General features: G+C 36.1%; 1 long non-coding RNA gene across 1 annotated transcript in view; it reads right to left on the bottom strand.

The window, feature by feature from the left end:
• The window catches only part of LOC141523805 (uncharacterized), a 31,806-nt gene extending 27,705 nt beyond the window's left edge, over positions 1 to 4,101 (bottom strand). Inside the window, exon 1 of the long non-coding RNA XR_012478607.1 lies at positions 3,958 to 4,101. This is a non-coding gene — a long non-coding RNA (uncharacterized LOC141523805). The remainder of the gene's footprint in view (positions 1 to 3,957) is intronic.
• Between the last annotated feature and the right edge of the window lie 19,690 nt (positions 4,102 to 23,791).

Here is a 23,791-nt window from a genome sequence, read left to right as displayed (position 1 = left end):
ATTCCTAGGTAGGAAAAGAAAGAGTCCCTGCCTTCAAGAAGCTTACAATCGATAAAAGAAGATAGTTGATACTACAAGGGTTTGCTATATCACCAGATCAAATTGGTTCCAGAGAGACAATTGTCAAAACCTTAGAGTGAGCATTTCCACCTCAAAAATATGCAAATTATACAAAACAGAGTTTAATTTACTACACTTAAGATATTGATGAATAAAATGTTAATAATTGAGATCAGCCTTAAAAGTGGGTCATGCAGGGCAGCTAGGTGACACCGAGGATATAGAGCATCAGCCCTGGAGTCAGGAGAACCTTGGTTCAAATCTGATCTCAGACACATAATAATTACATAGCTGTATGACCTTGGGCAAATCACTTAACCCCACTGTCTTGTAAAAAGTGTGTAATGCATTCACTTTCCCAACCCCATCCCAGAACTGGTTGTGAAATATTTATCAAAACACACAACCCTGCTGTTTAAATGTATGCAAAATAAAAACAAGATAAATTTGGGGAGAAGGAGTCACTAGCAGCTTGGGGAGGAATTAGTTGGTGCATGAGCTGAGCTTCAAAGGAAACTGGGGGTTCTTTTGGAGGAGATAAGGAAGGGGGTGCATTGCAAGCATTGGGAATAGCCACAGGAAGGTGGGAAGGAGAAATGGGTCCTTAGAAGAGTAGCATGACATATGAAAAATTTTCATTTTAAGGCTAATACTATTAGCAGCAAATGAAATGAAAATGAAATATCTTTTTAACATTACCACTCACTGCAATTTGTTTGACTTACTATAAGTGTCTTATGATTACACAGGGATTTTGATTTCCTGAGAACAATCTTAAAGAGTGAACATTTCACTGATGAATTATATCTGAATCAGTCATTCTGAAAGCTTTGGTATAAAATAATATTTATGAAATACTTAAGGCTTTTCTCACAAGCAATATGTGAGGGTCATAAGTATGTCATCTAACTCTTTAGACTAGTCATGGGTCTCTTGTCACATAAACGAGAAATACAGTATAGAGCCCATTTCTCTACATTATTTTACCATTTTCTCAAAATGAAAAATGAGTACATTTTGTGGGAACTCGAATAATGATAGAACCGATAACTAGCAAATTAAAAGTCCATCTATACTTCTGGCCCTTGAAGAAAAATTGAGTGTGAAGATTTTTCAGAAAATGAGAGCACATAGAAAAATGGAATCATGGAATTTAGGGTGGGAGAGCTTCTCAGAGACCATCTCTATTTCAGCCTCCTAATTGACCTATAGAGCAAAGTGAGCTTAAGATGTGGGAAGGGTTAGGTCTGCATATACATATCTGTAAGAATATTTTGACTTGAGACAAAAAAAAAGGTGAACAAGAGAGAGAGGGGTCGTAATTCACCTAGAGTCACTTACTGGCAGAAATCCAGTGCTCTTTCTAACATACTAAACAGATATAACATGCTACATAAATTTAACATATTACATAGATGACTCCCAGATCAATCTAATTAAATCCAAGCTTTCCCCTTGACTTCAGTCTTATATCACCAGTTGCCTACTGGATATGAATGGATTGTCCTAGAAGAATATCAATTTTAACACACACAAAGCTAAAGTCATTATCTACTCCTCCCTCCTACCCCCACAAAAAAAAATTCTTAAATGTTTCTGTTAAGGATACCATAATTCTTTTGATTATCCAAGTTTATCCTCAGTTTCCTTAGTCTCCCTTTTTCCACATATCCAATTATTTTTCAAGTCTTGTCGATTCTACCTCCAAAACATATCTTACATCTATGCTGAGTCTGCTGTCAGGAAAACCTCAGTTCGATCTGATCTCAGGGACATCATATCTGCGTGACTCTTAGTAAGTCATTTAACCTCTGCCTCAGTTTCCTTATCTGTAAAATGAACTGGAAAAGAAAATGCAAACCACTCCAGTGTCTTTGCCAAGAAAACCCCAAATGGGGTCATGAAGTGTCAAACACAACTGCAAGGATTCAACAACAAAAATGAAAACAGGGGACATCTAGGTGACACAATGGATATAGCACCAGCCCCAGAGTCAGGAGGAGCTGAGTTCAAATTTGGCCTCAGACATTTAATAATTGCTTAATGACCTCAGGCAGGTCACTTAACCCCTTTGCCTTAAATAAATTAAAAAAATTTTAATTATGATAATAATAGCACCTACCTCCCAGGATTGTTGTGAGGATCTAATGAGATAATAATCACAAAGTACTGAGCACAATGTCCAATACATAGTAAGCACTATGTAAATATTACTTGGGTTAGCTAAGTAGCATAGTAAATAGAGTGCCCACCTGGAGTCAGGAGGATCTGAGTTTAAATCTGACCTTAGACACTTCTTAGCTGTGTAGACCCTAGGCAAATCACTTAACCCCAGTTACCTCAAAAATGAATGAATGCATGTTATTTTATTATTGTTGTCTTCCCCTTTACCTCTTCTGAAACAGACTCCACACTAGTTCAGGGATACATCATTTTTTACCTGGACTACTGCAAAAGATTTGTAATTCAATTCTTTGCCTCAAATCTTTCCCCACACCTATTCATCCACTACAAAGTTGCCAAGGTGATGTTCCTGATCACAGACAATGTCACTATCCTGCTTAATAAATACCAGTGGCTCCCTCTTACTTCTAAAATCTAATCTGGTTCCAGCTGATATTTTCCAACTTTGTCATACACTACTCCCTTTCATTTTCTCTTTTGTCTGGCCAAATAAACTTTCTTATTGTGTCTCCTATGCAACATCTGCCGCATTCATGACCTTACACTGGATGTCACATTCCCTCCTTGGCTTAGAATTTTTTACTTCTTTTAAACCACAACTTAGAAGCCAGCCCCATTATGGACCAATTCCTGTTTCCACAACAACTACCACCAGTTTCTAGTTCCTTTCCTCCAAATTGCCTTGTATTTATTTTGTAAACAATAGGTAAACAAAGGGTTAGTAAAACTAACTGAACTGAACTAGTGTGGAGACTATTTCAGAAGAGTTAAAGGGGTAAAAGATGAGATTTTAGTTGAGCCTTGAGGGGCAGGTAGGTGGCACAGTGGATAGAGCACCAACCCTGGAGTCAGGAGTATCTGAGTTTAAATACGACCTCAGATATTTAATAACTACCTAGCTGTGTGGCCTTGTGCAAGCCACTTAACCCCATTTGCCTTGCAAAACCTAAAAAAAGAGAGAGAGAGAGAGAGAGAGAGAGAGAGAGAGAGAGAGAGAGAGAGAGAGACTTAAAGGAAGCCAGGGAGATCAGTAGTCAAGAATTAAGAATGGAAAGTGTTTGAAACATGGGAGATAGCCAGAGAAAATGCCAGAAGCATTATGTGTGATTATGTATATAAAATCATCTATAAACACACATATACATATATATGTATGTTTGTATACATGTCATCTCCCTTTATAGAATAATCTGCTCAAGCAGAAAGAAGGGATCGTTTCTTCTTTGTCTTTATATCTCCAGTGCCTAGCACAATGCTGAAACTTTTGACTTCTTTTGCAGATGTAGAAACTGAGATTGAGGGAGTTAAAATGATTTGCCAAGGTTCAAAGATTTAGAACTTCAAGAACCCTTGTATCTAGTCCATTTCCCTCATCTTTCAGATGAGGAAATTGAGACCAAGAAACATTCCCTGACTTAAGAAAGGTAAGATGTGAGGGTATCTTCTTCCAGGGAAGGAAGGAAAAAAACATGAATTTATTAAGCCTGGTCCTGGGCTAAGCACTATTATCTCATTTGATCTTCAAAGCAATCCTGGGAGGTAGATGTGGAGGAAATTGAGGAAGGCAGAAGTTAAGTGACTCATCCCCAGTTATTAAGTACCTAAAACCAGATTTGAATTCAGGTCTTCCTAATTCCACAACCTGCACTTTATCCAAAGAACCATGTAGCTTATTTGAAAACACAACCCCTGGAGAACATCCTCCTTCCTCACCTCTAGATATTGGTCCATTAGCCCTGGCTTTACCCTGACCACAGAGTCATAGAGTCATTGCAGGTCCAATTGCCTTTCAGTTATTTACCATAGGACTGAAGATTGCCAGACCATCAGGCTCAAAATTGATGATAAAACCACCCCATTTAAAGGAACTCTTAATAGTTTGCCTTGCTTGTAAGCAGTGCCATGCTCATCTAGTTTCCAAGGCAATGACTTTGTGGGTGGACTTCTGGGAGGAACCAAGAAGGTAGTAGATAATTGGTTTACACAGTTTCCATGGCAATGACTCTGTGGACTGGCATACATACCAGCAGAGAATCTACCCAATCTGCCAGAGGCATATTGTTGGTGCCCTGGAAGAAAATGCTCCTTTGAGTCTCAAGAACACCTAGAAATGCAGGACCCAAAGGTAGAAATGGCTAGATGGCAACTTCTCTTCACACTCCCAGCCTCGGTAGCATGTTTCCTACATCATTGACCCTGGGACCAAGAGAAACAAGCATAGAATGAAAGTGCAAATAGAAGAGCCATTCTCACTACAGTTCCCTAAATGAGGACACTTAGACCACTTTCAATTTTGGTCTCAATTACCCCTTCTCCATCACTCAGAAACATTCTCATTCCCTCAGTAGTCAAGTTGTACTTATAGTACACATGGGTATAAACCAAGAAACTTCAGATAAAACAAAAGAGAATGGCCTTTGCTCTGGGAATAAGTCTCATTCAGATACATTCAGAATTTCAACACAACTTCAAATATAGTTTTGTTTTGCTTTATTTTAAATGAGCAAGTCAGAGCTGAAGTGATTCAGGTACTTGACTAAAGTCTAAAGAAATAAGTAAGATACATTTTTTTAAGCAAACTGAACCAAATCTGGAACCCAAAGCTTTAAACCATGGCTAAGAAGATTAACACTTACTCAAAGCAGATGATGTCTTCTACCAAATTGTCAAGTAATAAACCCAGGTTTGCAATTTTGGATTTTGAAATGATCACTCCATATCTGAAAGGAAAGCAATCAATTAGATGAGATTAACTGGATTATGATTCAACTCAATTTTAAAGTCTTAACATGCTATTCCTTTTTCTCTGGGTAATACTAATTGAATATATCTTTGAATTATAAATTGCATTTTCAGCAATGGAACTGGGGTGAGAATAGTCTCCTTTGGAAGGGAAATTTCATTAATTAGACCTTTAGTTTATAAGGCATTGGTTAAAAAAAATAGGTACAAAAATTGGAACAGATTTTTATTTCTCAGACCTGGTGGGGGGAAAGTTCATTTGACCATGATAATAGAATTGTCTGCTTCTAATTATGTTGTCATTTATGAGTGACAACCCAGTGAGAAGCTCAGGAAAACACAAAGAAGTCCCAATATATCAAATCCTATTTCAAGAAAATAGTCCTTTTCTTAGACCCTCTGGGAGAACAGAATTGGGAAAATATGCCTTACTTCATTCACATGGACCTTTTCATCTCCTATTTTTTTTTTTTTGTAAATAGGAGCTCATTCATTAAAGGTTTCAAGATCAGTATTTTATTAATGTCTAGCCTTGGGGCACCACTCACTGCTGGGTCACCACTGGGATATTTGCCCCTCCCTATCCTGTATCATTTTGTACATAAGCATGTGGTTCAGTCCTGTGGAGTTTAGCTTCTAATTAGAGGGATTAAGCTCATTTCTTTTATATAGTTTGGTTCCTTAGACCCCCCCCCATCCCATCCCACTGGAACTATTTTAGCATTGGCTTATGTCTAGGATCTGACCTAAAAGGAGGAAATTAATGTGCAATATAAATGATTTATTAAAGAGGTAATTTATTCCTATTCACCTAAGAACTACTTTATTATACAAAAAAAGACTCACAAGCATACATTAACAGAACAAAATACAGAAATTTAACATAAAATCATTTGTACAATCTGCTGGGAAGATAATACTTAAATCCTATTACTGTATATATTAGTTCATAAAATTGATCATTATAAGCATTTTAAATTTCATCTCTACTCTGCACTGTCCAACAATTCCCAATAAATGTCAATAATTTTCTGCAGTAAATAAGCCAATCCTCTTGTGGGTTGATTCTCTAAAACCTGCTTTTAGCTACCACCAACTATATTTTACCCAAGTCTCCAGACCTTTTGAACTCAAATAGTCATTTTCAATCCTGAACATGTCTACTTTAGATACTCTTTACCTAAGAACAGAAAAGAAGCAAATGCAATCAGGAGTCTGGTTATACCACAAGGCTGCAAGTAGCCAGGAAATTCTTCATTCCCCAAAAGGTCCAAGCAATGAATCTCTATGTCTATGGAGCCTTGAAGTTTCCAGAGATGATCTGGAAGCATATTCTCTGGAATGGCCATTTAGGACCATTGACTCACCATTTTAAGTTTCAAAACCTTCACAAGAGCTATTTTGCCATGGAAAACAAAGTTCTATTTTATCATATTTCACAGATAAGGAATTATCATAAAGAAGATGAGTTATCCATGGAAATAACATAATGATGCAAAAAGTTCCTTAAAAGCATCCAGATAAAATGAAGGCACAACTCCAACTATCCCCAAAAAAGCCAAGCAGCATTTGATTATGCTTCATTAACATCCATGTTCTTGAATGGATGTAAAACAGTTACTTAAGACTTCTTCAGCAATTGGTACTTAGGAAAAAAAATTCCCATGATAGAAATAAGAGCCTTCATCTAGGACAGGATATAATAGAAGCTCATGTGACAGGTCCTTTTAAGCCTGGAAGCACTGAACAATCTCCTTATGAGATCCATAATCATTCAGAAGTTTGGGTTACCAATTCCCATAGCAAAAACCAAATGAATGAAGAATGACTTTTGACTAAATTATTTTAGGTAATTAGGTGAGTAGCCTATAGAGCTCATCTATTTGCACATATATTTTGAATAAACAATGCAAATGGCCTATAAGACAGACTCAAAAATTGCATACAAGTAAAGCAGGCTAGCTTGCCTTTGGGTAACTGTGCAGTGTTTTAATGACCCCAAACTTCTTCCTAAAACATCAGAGTCCTTTTCAGCTACAAGGCATGAAATAGCATGGTCTAGGAAAATTTATAGTTAGTGATCACTCAACAGTTGGTATAAATAGGCAGCAAAATATTTACAATAAAGATTTTCACCATATGAACAACTTAAAGTGCTTAATACAGTGCTAAATAAATGCTTATTCCTTTCTCTTCTTTTGTGGTTGGAGGTAACTAATAGCAGAAGTTGACACTGGAAAGGGCAGTCATCAACAAATGGATTGATCCTGCTCCATAAAGGATATAATTTGGAGACCTGTGACCAAAAAAGGAGGAGGATTACTCTTTAGCAAGAATGAGAGATAACCAAGCCCATGAACTCCATTAGTGTTCATGGATTGTCAAGAGATCTGGAGAAAGGCACACTGTTCCAGGGGAAGGTGGTGATTCAGGAAAAAGGAATTTATGGGAAGATATTGATAAGAGTTTCAGTCAAATGGAAAGGTATAGATGGGTTGCTTTCTACATCCTTGGAAAAAGTATCTACATTAGTAAGATTAAAGATCCCTAGAAACATCAAAGAATTTTTTTATCTAAACCATTTGGCACTGGATTTATTCTAAATCTTCTAAATCAGGTCAGTGTATTTATAGTCATAAACATAGAATGACTATTTCCACCACTGTATCTCATTCATATGTTGCTCCACTCACTCAAAATTTCCTTAAATACTTTCTGTTCCCCTCTTCACCAATCTAAATCGCAACTAGACTCAAATTCTACCTCTTCCATAAATCATTTCTTTCCTAGTAATGATATCTCATATTTATGTAGAACTTTATATGGAACAAAGCATTTTCCTTGACTTAAACTGTTATAGTTCCTCAAAATTACCAAGGCATATTGAGTCATGAAAGTATTATTATTATTATTATTATTCCCATTTTATACATGAGAAAACTCAAACTCAGTGAGGTTAAATGACTTGCTTATAGTCATAGTTCTGGAGCTGGAATGGGCCTTAGAAACCATCTAATCCAACCCTTTCATTTTACAGATGAGGAAACTGACTTGTCCAAGGTTTATAAAGGTAGAAATTCTCAGTGTTAGGTCTTTTTAGTGATATCAGGCTCCCCATGCCAAAACCATTCCTCTCTTTTTACTATTAGGAGAGACCCTGTTTCCAGAGCCAAGACTCAGAAACAAAGTTGTTCCCCAAGCTTGGCATAACAACAATCCTTTGCATTCACCCCATGGTTGGACTCAACCACAGCACAATCCCAGAATTGTTTTACACCAGATCATGTTCTAATTATGAAGCCCTGCTAAAAATCAAATTTGTCTCTGTTGCTGTTACTCCTCATTGTCACTCACTGCATAGCCATTGGTACAAGTATTGAGATTTGCCACATTATAGATTGCTGCCACTGTAAGCTGGCTACATGACTATGGTTCAGGGAAGGAACTTGGAATCAGAGGATTTGGGAAAAATTGGAAGAAGAATAATGGAGGGAGCATAACTGGCTTTGATACTTCCTCAAAATGGAGGATCTGGGAGGAATTCATTGTCAACTTTGAAAACAAATGCCCAAAGGTTATGAAACCACTGTTAACTCTGAAAAATTAAAAAATGTTGTCTAGTCTCCTAAAGGGGACCCCAGAACATGCATCTAGTTTCCCTCCTCCAATGGAATAAAGAAAACTTTTTGTTTATAACCATTGTTACCTCTTTGCTGTTGTTTTTGTTTTAATTTTTCAGCATCAAACCTGAATTCAAATCCTATCTTTATTATATGACCATGGACAAGACACTTCATCTGTAAGACAAGAGGATAGTACTAGATGGACTCTAAAGACCCTTCAATTTGAGCTTTATGATCTTTTGGATATATTTTATACTTCTTATATCCCATAATCCTTAGTGCCCACCATGATAATTAGTATATAGTCAGTAATCAATTCACTAATGAAAAAGTATAAGTACACATCTAAGATCCATGAGGTAACTGGTGCTTTCTGTCTCATATCTTCCATTTTCAATCAATGAACAAGCATTTGCTATGTACTTATTATATGCCCAATGTTGGTTATAGATAAAAATAAGAGTGATAGCCTATGACCTCAAGGAACTCAAATTCCGAGAGAGGTTAAATGTATGTATTTTTATACTTCACTATACAGTGCCAATGAACTCTGAGACATGGTCTATCCTGTCACTGTAATGCTTCTCTCTTGAGACAATTTTCCCCCACAAAAAAAAGAGATAGAAACCTGAGACAGAGAGAGGGGGAGGGGAGGGGGGTTAGAGAAAGCATCATTAAGCATCATTGGGCAACAGATTGTCCCACTCCTGATACACAGTAGCCACAGCTGAATTATCCTCTCCTCTGCCCTTTCTTCAATGAATTTGTCCCCAGTGCCAAGATTCTTATTTATATAACTGAGTTAAACGTGATGTAAATTTAACTTTTAATAGAGGAAAGAAGAGAAAGAAATGGAGTGGAAAGGTGGAAGGATGGGAGGAGAATAAGAGACTATATAACCAACTGGATAACAACATATATTTAAGGTTTAGAAAGCACTTTAGTGTTATTGAGCAATTTAAGACATGAAATGATATAGACCATAGACTTGAGTATTTTTCTCTATATATTTAGAAAGTTACTCTTATAAAATAAAAAGTTTAGCAGGATAAAAAGGGCAATTTTGTTATTACCTTGTTAAATTTAACTTTTCAAAGGCCCATTATATAATAGAAAATAATAATTTCATAGGAATTTCTGTTTTATGTTTAAATGTTCATGTTTGTGGATGATTGTTAATTTGTAATAAATATGATAATTTTAAAATAGAAAATAAGACTAACAATTTACTCCCTCTGTGGTAGAAGGAACAAGAAAGTATGACCTCCATATACACTCAAAGATTATCATTTGATCTGTGATTTCAGATCTGTGACAAAACCTGGTACTACTGCCTCTCTTGAAACTATTTTTTTTCTTTGCTTTTGTTCAAAAGGAGTCATACTTTCCATTCAACTTTGCTGTTTCATTTCATTAATTTAATTCTAGTGATCAATAAACTAATATTTCCTTTTATGAAAGGGGGTTACTAGAAAGGTCTTGTGTTATTTTACCTGGACCAGTTAATATTGATTTGCTAGATAATCTCTTTTTCTTCATCCATGTCCAGTTGGATTGGCATAAGTATAGGGACCTGACATCAGTGGTGGCAAATATAATTTACTGTTTTATTGGGGTTTTTCTTTATCTCATTTGACACTGGTAACCTCCAATAGACAAATATTTCTTGCTTAAAGAATAGCTTTAAAATTTCAAAATAATCTTTTAAAAATTAAAGGAAAACAAACAATTGGAGACATATGCATTTTTTAAGATTAGACCATTACAATATCATTAAAATAATGACAGTGACTGAATCAATTACAAACAATGCTTTATTTATAAAACTATCTAAAAGGTACACTGAAGATCTAGACAAAATAATAACAAATTTCTTCTAGCAAAACAAAAGGTCAAGAGTCCCAAGGGAAATAAAGAAAAAGACAAGGCATGAAGGACTAGCAATACCAGATCTCAAACTATACTACAAAACAGTTATCATTAAAATCATTTAATACTGATGTAAAAATAGAAAATTAGCTTAATGGAAGACATAAGATTAGCAAAACTCAGAAATACTCAAACATAGTAGTATTGTCCAATAATAAATCCAAGGTTACCAATAATTAGGGTAGGGACTTCTAATGTGACAAAAACTGTTGTAAAGGCTATAAAGAAATTTGGCAGAAATGAGATTTAGATCAAATTTATGCCATATTCTACAGTAAATTCCAAATGGGCACATGACCTCTATATAAAAAGTCATATCTTAAAAGAATAGAGAAGTAAAAGAGATATATTCACAATTATGGTTAGGAGAATTCCTACCCAAACAAATGATAGATGTAATTATAAAAGATAAGATGGACAATTTCAATTATATGAAAATGAAAAACTTTTGTGTAAGCAAAATATATCAAAAGCAGAACTTAAACCAGGTCTTTCAAATGCTAAAGTTGATTTTCACCTGCCTGTAGTGGAGATTTCAGAGGACACTGATTGTGTGTGTGTGTGTGTGTGTGTCTTTCACTTTGTAAGATTTTGACACTACTCATAAAAATGAAAAGTAGCATTCTGTTCAAAATTCATTTTGATCTAATTGGCAATCATGACTCAAATATCTTAAATTTGAAACATATCGGTATTTTTAATCCAAAATTAGAATTTTTAAAAATTTTATTGCTAATATGATATAACTTTTCCTGATCACCAAATAAACATTACTAAAATTTTTCTGATTAAGGAAAAAAAAGTATACATAGTTTCCCATTACTTCTAGCCCAGTAGACCCATTTTGAATTCATATTTAATAGCACAGAGATAAATATTTCAGCTCAAATATAAAACTTAGAACATCTGGTTTTGTGCAATTACAAAACTATTTAAAATTTTAAGAACCATGGATCTTAAAATGGAATTTATTTTACATCCTCTAATTTCTGGAATTAGCTATTTATAAGAACTAAAATAGCTACATATTAGAATATATGCTTAAGCTTCATTTGCAACAAACTAGTTTAGAATTCATAATTCAGATAAAGACTAAAGTTAACTTTTGTGTCATCTTTTCTTTTTAATTGGGTTAATAGCACTCTCAACAATGGTCAAATAAATAATCTAACAAAAATGTGGAATGTCTCTAAATAAAAACTTCAACAAGTAAACATTTTTACTAGGAAAAATAACATAAGATACATTTTAGCCAAATAAGAGCAATAACAATATCTTTTTGCTTTCTTTTCTGAATCATCTGTTTATTTACTTTTAAATTTTTTAATTAACAAGATTTATTTTTCTCACCTCCCTAACTTAAAAGTCAAAAAAAGAAAGAAAAAGAAAACCCCTATGATAAATGCAAAGATGAACAAAATAAATTCTCACATTGCCCACATCCAAAAGTACAGCCTCTTAAGTGAATGATTCCTTAATATATGTCATTTTACTGAGAGTAGTTTCAACCCAGGAGGACATTGCCACTGGTAGATGCAGTGGGAGCAATAGGCCTGAAATCAAGAAGAGTTCAAACTTGACTTCAGTTAAGCCTAATAACTTTTCACAGTGATTATCCTAACCTGAAGGCAATAATCAGGATCCACTTCCCCTGATCACTCCCCAAACCTGTCCCTAGAGGTTCTGAATCTTTTGTTGTATCATGAATCCCTTGGCAGTCTTAGTGAAGTCTAAGGACCTCTTCTCAGAATAATGTTTTTAAATGCATAAAATAAAATTCAGAGGATTACAAAGTCAAGTACTAGGTACTGGAAATACAGACAAAGGCAAAGGAGCTCAATGTCTAATGGGAAAAAAATGCAGATTTCTATAGTCAATAAAGATACACACATGCAGTATAAATTGGAAATAATTAAAGAGAAGGAAGATTGGGACAGGCTTCTCCTAAAGGTTGAGTTTTTATCCAGGATTTGAAGGAAGAAGAAATGAGGAGGGAGGGAATTCCAGGCATGTGAGACAGTGAAAATTCCCAGAGTTGGGGAGATGGACTATCCTGTGCAAATAACATAAATGAAACCACTATCATCAGATTGTAACAAAAAACCAATTTATTTGAATTGTTATCCAAATTTATCAAAAATTTATAAATTTTTTATCAAAATTTTAAAAATAAAAAAATTTCATCAAATTATGGTATATGTATGTTATGGAACACTGTTGTTCTATTAGAAACCAAGAGGGATGGGATTTCAGAGAAGTCTGGAAAGACTTGCATGAACTGATGTTGGGCGAGAGGAGCAGAGCCAGAAGAACATTATACACCATAATAGTAACATGAGGGTGATGATCAACCTTAATGGACTTGCTTGTTTCATCAATGCAATAATCAGGGACAATTTTAGAGTATCTGTGACAGAGAATACCATCTGTATCCAGAGAAAGAACTGTGGAGTTTAAACAAAGACCAAAGTCTATTACCATCAATTTTTTAAAAAAAGTATCTTATGTACTATATAATTTTTCTGTCTCTAATATTTTATTTTCTCCTCAAGGATATGATTTATCTCTCAACACATTAAATTTTAATCAGTGTATAGCATGGAAACAATGTAAAGATTATCAGACTGCCTTTTGTGGGGGATGGGGGAAGGGAAGGGAGGGTGGGGAAAAGTGTAAAATTCAAAACTTTACAAAAAATGATAGGCAGAAACTACTATTGAATATAATTGGAAAGCAAATAAAATATTTTTAAAACCTTACAAAAATGATAGGTAGAAACTACTATTGTATATAATTGGAAAACAAATAAAATTTTTTTTAAAAAAACAAAGTTCATGAACCCCAAGTTAATAAATTATGAACTAGATCATATCTGAGGTTCCTTTCTCCTCTGTAATTTTGGGATGCTGTTTTTATATTATGGTTATCTTTATGCATGTTTCCCTTATTATAATGATGTTGTTTAATATTTGTGACTCCTCAAAGCTCATTCACAAGAGAATCTCATTGGTGGAAATTAATTGTTTAATGATTCTTCCCTTAGTGAGATTCATGTCATATATTTCTTCATATGTCTTTTTTGTATCTCTTTGTATTCTTCATGTTTACCATTTTTATAGTTGACTTTATAACTATTATCTGATCATATAATTCAATGGATCTAACAGTTTGCCATTGTGGACATTCTTCCCATTGATGGAGATTGAACTCCATTACACTTCCCCATTGGATGTCTCATCAGCAGAGTATACTCTGCAGGAACTAACTCTGTAGGCTTTTTGAGGACTACTGTAGCTAAGATAGAGAAATTATTAGGCTGCCAACTTGGTTCTAAATTCTTTGACCATAACAACCCATAAAACAAACAAAAAATACATGAATAAACCACAATTTATTCAGTCATTCCATAGTAGAGAGACAATTTTTTATTTTTTATTTTTTAACCATTATGCTCCTATGAATAGTTTTTTTATTATTAAGTCATAAAAACATGGTCTTTTCCTTTAATATCAACATCCTTAGAGAAAGTATTGTGTAGTGGATAGAGGGCTTGTTTGGAAAAAGAAAAAGGTTCAAGTTTTGCTTCTGTGTGAACTTGGGCAAGATACTTAACCTCTTAGTGGAAAGACTTACATGAACTGATGCTGAGTGAAGTGAGCAGAACCAGGAGAACAATGTACATGATAACAGCAACATTGTGTGATGATTAACTACGATAGACTTAGTTCTTCTCAGCTGTACATCTTATGATAGAAAAATACCATTTACATCCAGAAAAAAGAACTATGGAGTCTAAATGCAGACCAAAGCATATTACGTTCACTTTTCAAAATACTTTTTATGTTTTTTCCTTCTCATATTTTTCCCTTCTGTTTTGATTCTTCTTTCACAACATGACTGATATGGAAATAGACTTAACATAATTGTACAAGTATAATCTATAGGGAATTACTCACTGTCAAAAGGAGAGAGGAGAAAAATGTGGAACTCAAAATCTTACCAAAAAAAAATGTTGAAAACTATCCTTATATGTAATTGGGGAAAAAAAGACACAACCACTTAGGGCTTTAGCTAATTCTCTAAAACTATAAAATTATTAGTAGATGAGCTGCTGATTTGCATCAGAGGAGTAAATTTCCATACCATCAATTCTTCCTTCAGAGGAGTTCCCTACATAAATGAAGGTGCTGATCTATCCATCCTCAGCTTATTGTTTTGACAATGAGATCTTTGGACTAAAGGATAAAAGATCACTTTTGTGAATCTTTTACCACAATGATATGAACTTTTTGTAGAAACTGATCTTAATCAACAATACAATAGTGTATATTTCCCTATACTTCTCTGTTTTCAGTGGAGAATAGTTTGTATAAAGGCTTCTCTGTTAGTGAGATTACGACTTCACAATAGGCTATGTCCCTGACTTGGTGGATTTAACCTGACCTGGCTTCTACAAAGGCAGAGACAACTAGAATGTAGCAGTGATGGGTACAGCACAACTCCAACTATAAGAAATAATTAGGGGAATAATGTAAAATGAACTTGGCAGTAAGGAACCAGCTCACACTTATCAGATTCCCAGACCTGTCTTCTTCATGGATAATCCTGTACTTGTCAGTCACTAGAACCCTCCCACCAACAAATGATGCTCTCATCATCATCATCTTATTATTCCATTATCTTCTCTTTCTCTGCTGATGACTCCCATATCCATAATATATTCAGATCCTGAGCTTCAATCCCTATCACCAGTTGCCTAATGAACATTTCAAATTCAACATGTTCAAAACAGAATTCACTATCTTTGTAACAGACATAATCCTTCTTTCAATCTCCCAGGTTCATCCTGCCATTTCATACCCATAAGATCTCTCTCACCCAGTCCTTCCTCCCCACTCACATTAAGTTACCACATTAATCCAGACTCTCATCCATCAGCACTAGCTTAGACTTTTGCAGGGCTTCCTAATTGATCTTCCTGCCCCTCCCTACTTCAGTCCATTCTCCACAACTGTTGTCAAAGAGATTTGTCTTAAGTGCAAATCTGACCGCAACATCTCCCTACTCAATCAACTCCAGTGGCTTCCCACTTCCTCTCGAATAAAATACAGGCTCTGTTTTGCTTTTTAAAGTCTTTTACAACTTAGCCCTAATTTATCTTTCTGGTTTTGTTGTACATTACTCCCCTTCCCATACTCTTCAATCTAAACTGACCTTTTCTCTGTTCTTCAGTCACTATTCTTTCTTTGTCTTCAATGGGCTCTCTCCTATATCTGGACTGCATTCTATAGAATACCTATGTTCCTTTCACATGCTGCTCAAGCACCATCTTCTGCATGAAGACTTTCCCAATCCCTTCAATTACTAACATTTCCCTTCACATACTAACTTGTATAATAATAATAATAATAAAGAATATAAATATAGTGCTTTAAGGTTGTAAATGCTAGACACATGTATATATATATATAATATATATATATATTATATATATAATCTCACTTGAGCTTCACAACAATCCTGTGAAGTAGATACTATTATTATAATTTTTTCAGAAGAAACTGAAGCTAAATTAGGTTAAATGACTTATCCAGGGTCATATAGCTAAGAAATGTCTAAGGTAGGATTTAATTCAGATTTTCGTGACTTCAGGTTTATCACTTTAACCCACTGTTTCATCTAGCTATATTTATTGGTATCTTGATGTGTATGTATGTATGCACACATATATAAAGATAATAAATGAACCAGTATTTTAAATAAGTTTATAATAGGGATTTACTCTATTTCCACTTCCTGGGGGCTAAATGAGTTGCATTTCATCCCTCCCTTAGAATTTTCTGGTATCCTTAGAGGGTTAGTGAGTCCTGCAATTGGCCAATTGTGTTCCCCCTATTTTAGAGGCACAGTAACCAGCTCCCTATTTGCATTTAATCACAACATTAGATAGCTTTTAGCAAAAAAAAATTATTTAAAAATTATGACAAGAATAAATATTAAGCATTTCCTCCCAATACTTCTGGCTATAATTTCCCCATACCATCTTAATATGTGAGGAGAGGGGAATTAGTCTTACAATTTAACTTAGTTCCTTCATAGTATTAGTCCTAATAAATTCAAATAGAAAACTCCCCTCAATCCTGGATTCTCAGAGCTCCCCTTCCCTGAATCTTAGGCTCTAAGATCCCCATGGCTCAAATTCCCTCCCTGTACCCATCACTGAAAAGGATAAATGAAAAACCCAAAAGCCCAAGCCCACTTCTTGGGGTCATATAGCCTAAAGAACTGAGAGGAAGGAGGTTTCAGGTTTACCCATCTTTTACTGTATGTTGTTCCCTGCTGTAAGGGAATGAGACTTTTACTCTAGGATTTGAATGACAGAAAGAAAGCATCTGTTTTGGTCTAGTAGATTTAAAGGCAGTCAGTGGAAGGAAGGAAGGAAGGAAGGAAGAAAGGAAGGAAGGAAGGAAGGAAGGAAGGGAGGGAGGGAGGGAGGAAGGAAGGAAGGAAGGAAGGAAGGAAGGAAGGAAGGAAGGAAGGAAGGAAGGAAGGAAGGAAGGAAGGAAGGAAGGAAGGAAGGAAGGAAAGAAGGAAGGAAGGAAGGAAGGAAAGCTCTTCACCTAGATTCCCCCTTCATATTTCTAGACTTAGAGAAATGTCAATAAATATGCTTGTAAAAATAATTCCGTTTTGCTCTTTCTTAAGGCCCAAATCTGTAGTAACATTGGTCCTTATTTAGGACAAAACTCTGGAAAGGTTAACACATATTTATTCTTACAGGTCAAATCTCAATGAGAACTCTCCTCACTTTGGGGGACTTGAGGACAGGGACTGTCTGTTTTTGCTCATATTTGTTTTCCAATATATAACATAGTGTATGAAACAAAGTAAATGCTTAACTAGTGACTCAAGACTTGTTTCTTGATTTCTGATACCCTGGTTAAATCACTTAACCTCTTGGTAAGCCACATAACTCTCTAAGTCTAGAACTACTGACTAATCCTTGATGGACACCTGGAAAAGACCTTAGTTTAAAAAGACTAAGATCTTCCATTGTATCCTATATCTTGCCACTGGACCCATGTGGCTCAGAGGAGAGGATGAGGCTGGTGACATTGCACAGCCCTGCCTCACTTAAATCTAATTCACCTGCAAGTCATGACATCACTTTCCTGATGTCACACTCTTCAAGAACAAAAGACAAACAACTCCCTCCCCCCACCACCTCACTCCACAAAAAGATTATTAATACTACTTTGAGCTTCTACAATGCTTATACATTATACCCAGTGATGGGATTCAGCCAGTTCAGCAGAACCAATATCTAATATCTAATTTTATGTTGGGTTTGGTGAACTAGTTAATTTATTTGAATCCCACCACTAATTATACCTATGTTATTTCTAATAACTTTTTTATATTTCTAAACTTTTCCATACTGTGAAGGATGCCCTCCCTTCTGTGTTGATTATTTTCAATCTCCATTTCCTAAGCTACATCGGACTTAGAGAATTTAGTACATAGTACATATAGTGGTAGAATGCCACCCATGCACAATGAGTACTGGTCTTAGCCACTCCTTAGGGGCTGCCCCTATGGCATATGTCTCTCTCTCTCTCTCTCTCTGTCTCTGATAGATCCACATATTCTGGTCATGCTATTCGAACAATATGACTCCAGTTCCATGGATCTATGTTGATCTAAGCTTCTCTTCTCTTCTCTTTTTCTCTCCTGGGCTTCCTGCCATCTCTTCCTCTCATCTCTCCCCTACGTTTCTTCTCTTTTCCCTTTTCCTTTTCAATTTTCCAACTCATTTCCCTGCTTTTAACTAACCAATATGACCCCATCTCCATGTGCCTGGATCTATACTGATCTAAGTTTCTTTTCTTTCCTTTTTCCTTTTAAGCATCTTAGACTGTCCTTTAAGTAACTCACTATCTACCTGCTTCCCCAAAGAACTTAACCTATGTACTTTTGTAGAAACTTATAAACTGAGCTTACAAACAGCACTTTAAGGTAGGTGGGGCAACCATAATTTCCATTTTATAGATAAGCAAACTGTAGAAGCATACTGCTAAGGGATAGTAGAACCCACAAAATGGGGTCTTTGGCTCCAGTGTTCTTTGGAGTATGTTACATTGCCTTTTTAAGCTAGTTTCGCTCTGCAGGATAGGTCTGGGGCAAGAAGTCAGAAAATAAAAATTGGGTCATGTGAGTGGGTGTTGACATTGAGAAATCAGAATGGAAGACTGGAAGGACCAGGCAGGGCTTGGTCTGACAAGCACAAGAGCAGAGGCAGGCAGGTATTATTTTTAAATACATACACACACATACACACACACACACACACACACACACACACACACACACACATACACACACCCTCCATCTGGCATGCAAGCTAGGGAGGGTATTGTAGGTAGCAAACCAAGTTGATATCAATAACCAGATAGGTTATTTGTGATTTATAGCTTGAGTTGGAGCTGTAAAAACCAAAGAAATTTGTGAAATGGTAGACAGGATGACCTGCTTCCCAAGTCAAAGAGAAAATATTACAAGCAGCCAGAATGACACAATTCAAATATCATGGAGCTGAAGTCAGGATCACATAGGATTTAGCAGCAACTACATTGGAAGCTCATAGGTCTTAGAATAGAATATTCCAGAAGGTAAAAGAGCTTGGAATGCAACAAAGAATCAACTATCCAGAAAAACTGAACATCCTCTTTCGGGGGAAAAGATGGACTTTCAAGGAAACAGGGGGAATTTCAAATGTTCCTGTTGAAATGACTGGAACAGAACATAAAGTTTGACCTTCAAGTAAAGGACTCAGGTGAAGCATAGAGAGAGAGAGAGAGTGAATGAGAATGGTAAATTATGAGGGACTAAATGATGATGAACTGCATGTATTCCTGCATGGAAAGATGATACCGATAATACTCATATGAACCTTCTCATTTAATAGAGCAGGTAGAAAGAGTTTTTATAGATGTAGAACAGTAGAGGGCTAAATTTAAAGATATATTGTAAAAATGGAGTCAATGGGTGAAAGGGAAATATACTGGAATAAGAGAAAGGAGAGGTAGAATAGGCTAAGATATTTCATATAAAAGATATTTCATGTAACTTTTGCAATGGTATGGAAGGGAGTAAAGTGAGGAGGAATGAGGGAGCCTTCATTCCCATCAGAAATGGCTCAGAGAGGAAACAGCAAATACACTCAATAGGGGATAGACATCTAGAGGAAAAAAAAGAGAAGGGGGACAGGGGAAGGGGTGCGGGTAGATCATAGGAGAGGAAAATCAGATATAACACATTTTCTTTTTTACTTTTTTGCAAGATGGCCTATCCAGGACCATGGGGCTAGGTGGTTGCTGGGTCTCTGGGGCGGGATGTATGCTTGGGGCCTCTTGACCCCAGGGCCGGTGCTCTGTCTGCTGTGCCACTCGGCTGTCCCACAGCACATTTTTGAAGAGGGACAGAGTGAAAGGAGAGAGAAAATATAATAGATGGTAGTGGGGAGGAATGGATGGAGGGAATTACAATCAGCTACAGCAACTGTGGAAAAATATGGAAGTAACTTCTGTGGTGGACTTGATAAAGAATGTGATGAACCCGAGAAGGAGCTGATGGAATCAGAACATAGACTGAAACACATTCTTTTCTGTTTCTTTCACTTTATTTCTCATGAGGTTTTATCTTTTTGTGGAGGAGAGGGTATTATGTTTACACTGAAACAAGAATATTTTAGCCATGTGTAAATAAAAATAAATTTTTAAAAATATATAAAAAATAAAGTATTCATTGGGGAAAAAAAGACAAACTGGCTCAGGGCAGCTAGGTGCCACAGTGGATAGAACACCAGCCCTGGAGTCAGAAGGACCTGAACTCAAATGTGACCTCAGATACTTAATAATTGCCTAGCTATGTGATCTTAGGCAAATCACTTAAACCCAATGTCTTGCAAAAACTTAAAAAAAAAAAAGACCAGTGTGTGAATGAGATTTTTTTCTCAGGGGTTGGAGATTTGTTCTCTGCACCTATGTGAGGAGCCTAACAATAAGATAAAGGTGAAAGTGGAAGAAAGAGAAGATTTGCTATCTTCAGTCTTATGGAGCTATTGAGTCTTCCAGATTCTAGCATTTTTGGCTTTAGCCTCAAAAAAAGTAGATAGACTATGCCAACCTCATTTCAGATTGATGAAAACAGAAAAGGATTCTAGGAAGAGACCTACATGAGAGAAGTTGACAGTATACATGCTGTCCCTTTCCTCAGGTGACTATATTAGGAACTTTAGGTACTTTTCCTATGAGTGAATTTCCTCTTTGTTGAACTGAGTTACCTCACTCCTAGTGGGAGAGTGAGGAGATCTCCTTTACTCTCTGTGTGTCTGGTATATATTCTCCTATACTGTCTCTGATTCCTGTTTTGCTATTGACTTGAAAAAATGTTTGCTTGGTTTACTTAATTTTTTTTTTGCTCTATTTTCTATATGTGTGTTCATCATGGAACTGGTCTTTGGTGGGAAGGGAATCAAGTCTTGGAGCTAAAGCTCAGGATCCTCTCTACCTGTTAGGAAAAAGCAATGAGGAGTTTGGTTTGAACTTGAAAATTGCAGTTCTGGGGCAGCTAGGAGGCGCAGTGGATAAAGCACCGGCCCTGGAGTCAGGAGTACCTGGGTTCAAATCCAGTCTCAAACACTTAATAATTACCTAGCTGTGTGGCCTTGGACAAGCCACTTAACCTCGTTTGCCTAGCAAAAACCTAAAAAAAAAAAAATTGCAGCTCTCCAGACCAGCAATAATTAAGGAAACAGATGGATATAATTTTAGTTTGCCATTCCCTCTGCCTGAGGAGAGCCAAGTGACCAACTGCTCTCGAATATCTTGAGGCCTTTGAAAAAGGATTGAGAGAAGGGACACAAGCTGTATCTATTCTTGTCTCCCTTTGAGCCATGTAAATTGAGACAACCTTGCTATACTAGCTTAGTGTCTTAGACATAAGAAAGTGTTCAATAAATTTGTTGAATCAGATTTGTAATTGAATTGACCTATAACATCTAATAATGTTGGGGTTTATACTACTAGGGTTTGTAATATTGGGGTTGGTGCTAGTCTGAGAAGCTCTCTCCCAGGCAAGTTGGCATTTTTATTGGATAGTGGGCTGGGATTTGGGAGATACTCTAGTAAAGGGGTATCTGACATACCCTCCTTTATAATAACAATGTTTGCCCTTCATTTTTGAAGAAGATCACAACATCAAGATGGTGATGCCATGACATGCACATGAATTGGATTTGAGTGAGGGGGTGCTGTGCTAAATCACTAGTTTCATTTTCTGGAGCCATCGGGTCCAGTAACCAGATATGAATCAGGACAACTGGAGATGGTCCTGGAAGTGCTGCAATCAGGGTTAAGTGATTTGCCCAAGATCACACAGCTAGTAAGTGTCAGAGGTTGGATTCAAATTCAGGTTCTCCTGATTACAAAGCCAGAGCTCTATCCACTGCACCACCTAGCTGAAGAGAGAAGAAATAATCTCAGACAAATGGTTGTGGGTGTGGAGGTCAGAAGTTGGTGCCACCAGAAGGAAAGAATTTCTGTTATGATTACAACACATGCTTGTGAAAAGGATTTTTGCATATCAAAGAATAGTTCAAGTTCTGGAAGCACTTTGCATGAGATTAAAAGATAATCCTATCCAGGCTATACTAATAATAAGTATACAGGAGACCAAAGGCCTTGGGCAAGAGGTAAGAGATCGGGGCTGTAGTTCCAGTCATAATTAGAACTTCTGGTTTTAGCAAAGACTCAGGAAGACCCTCAGAGCAGATCTGAATGTAAGAAAAGGGGGCTCATTAACTGGGACCCCATCAATAATAATAATTAGCAATGATATAGCACCTATATAGTGTATTGGATAGAGCGCCAGCACTGGAATCAGGAGAACCTGAGTTCGAATATGACTTCAGACACTTAACATCTGCTAGCTGTATAACCTTGCACAAGTCACTTAACTCTTATTTGCATTTGGGGCCATCTCTAATCATCCTGCTGAGATCACATTGAGAATGAATGAAACCAGTATTGACCTGCTCATTTGAAACTGGAACCCCAGAAGAAGTGTTCTTGAATATGCCCAGATTCTATGTGTTCTTTCAGAGATTGAACAATCCTACAATGTTAAAATTAATATACAAATCAAATAAGGGCCAAGCAATAATTCTGTCTTCTTTCTCAAACAGAAGCAGGAAAGAAAATGCCAACTCTGATCTTTATTCAGTATTCTGGATTTACTTTGTGGATTGAAATGAAACTTGCCTGCCATTGGAGCTCTCAAAACAGAAGTTTCATGAGGGGAATCTCTAACAATATTTCAAATTATAACTATTCAAAATCACAAAGCAAAAATGTAAAAGGCTATCTTGGAGTTTTCAAAACACTGATAAAATGTGAGATTTATGTATTGGAATTAGGGCTGTACTAACAAGAAATGTATGTTTTATCCCCCTCAAATATTTACAAATTTACCTTTTTTTTAACCCATGAATAGGAAAGGAATAGAATTAAAAGATAAGAATTGAAATCCTTGAGGAAAGTAAAGGTCCCCAATAGAAAATACCACACACTAATGTGTGTTTATGGAGATGAGAATGGGAAAGAGAGGAAGTTTTATATTGTGAAGTTATAATTTTTTAACTAATCAGTACAAGTGTTTGCAGTAGTAAGGATATAATGGGAATGTGCATCTGTGAGTCTAAGTTTTAAACATTTAATTTTAAGTACTGCTTCCCCCAGAAAAATAAATGTATACATTTAGAAATATAATTCAGCTGTTGATATAAAGTATAAAAATACAAGGGCAAGTCAGTTCAATATTTCTTACATAACTATTGTGTTTAGAGCACTCTGCTAGGCACTGGTGGGACCCAAAATTTAGATAAGACAGTTTTTGCCCTTGGAGGGCTTACAATTTAGTTGGATATATAGATATGAGTAGGGGATACTTTGCTTCCCTCAAAGCCCTGTGTCTTGGATTAGCCTTCTGAAGGTGTATATAACCACAAAGCTTTGTATGTTTGTTTTTGCAAAACATTGGGGTTAAGTGTCTTGCACAAAGTCATACAGCTAAGTAAGTATTAAGTGTCTGAGGCTGAATTTGAACTGAGGTCCTCCTGACTCTAGAGCCAGTGCTCCTATCCACTGCACCACCTAGCTGCCCTTCGTTAAACTTTTTTTAAAATTATTTTTAAT

The sequence above is a fragment of the Macrotis lagotis genome, chromosome 1 (assembly GCF_037893015.1).
Source record: "Macrotis lagotis isolate mMagLag1 chromosome 1, bilby.v1.9.chrom.fasta, whole genome shotgun sequence".
Classification (NCBI taxonomy): Eukaryota; Metazoa; Chordata; class Mammalia; order Peramelemorphia; family Peramelidae; genus Macrotis; species Macrotis lagotis.
Note: the sequence above shows the minus strand (reverse complement) of the source record. Positions and strands in the feature narration are given on the sequence as shown.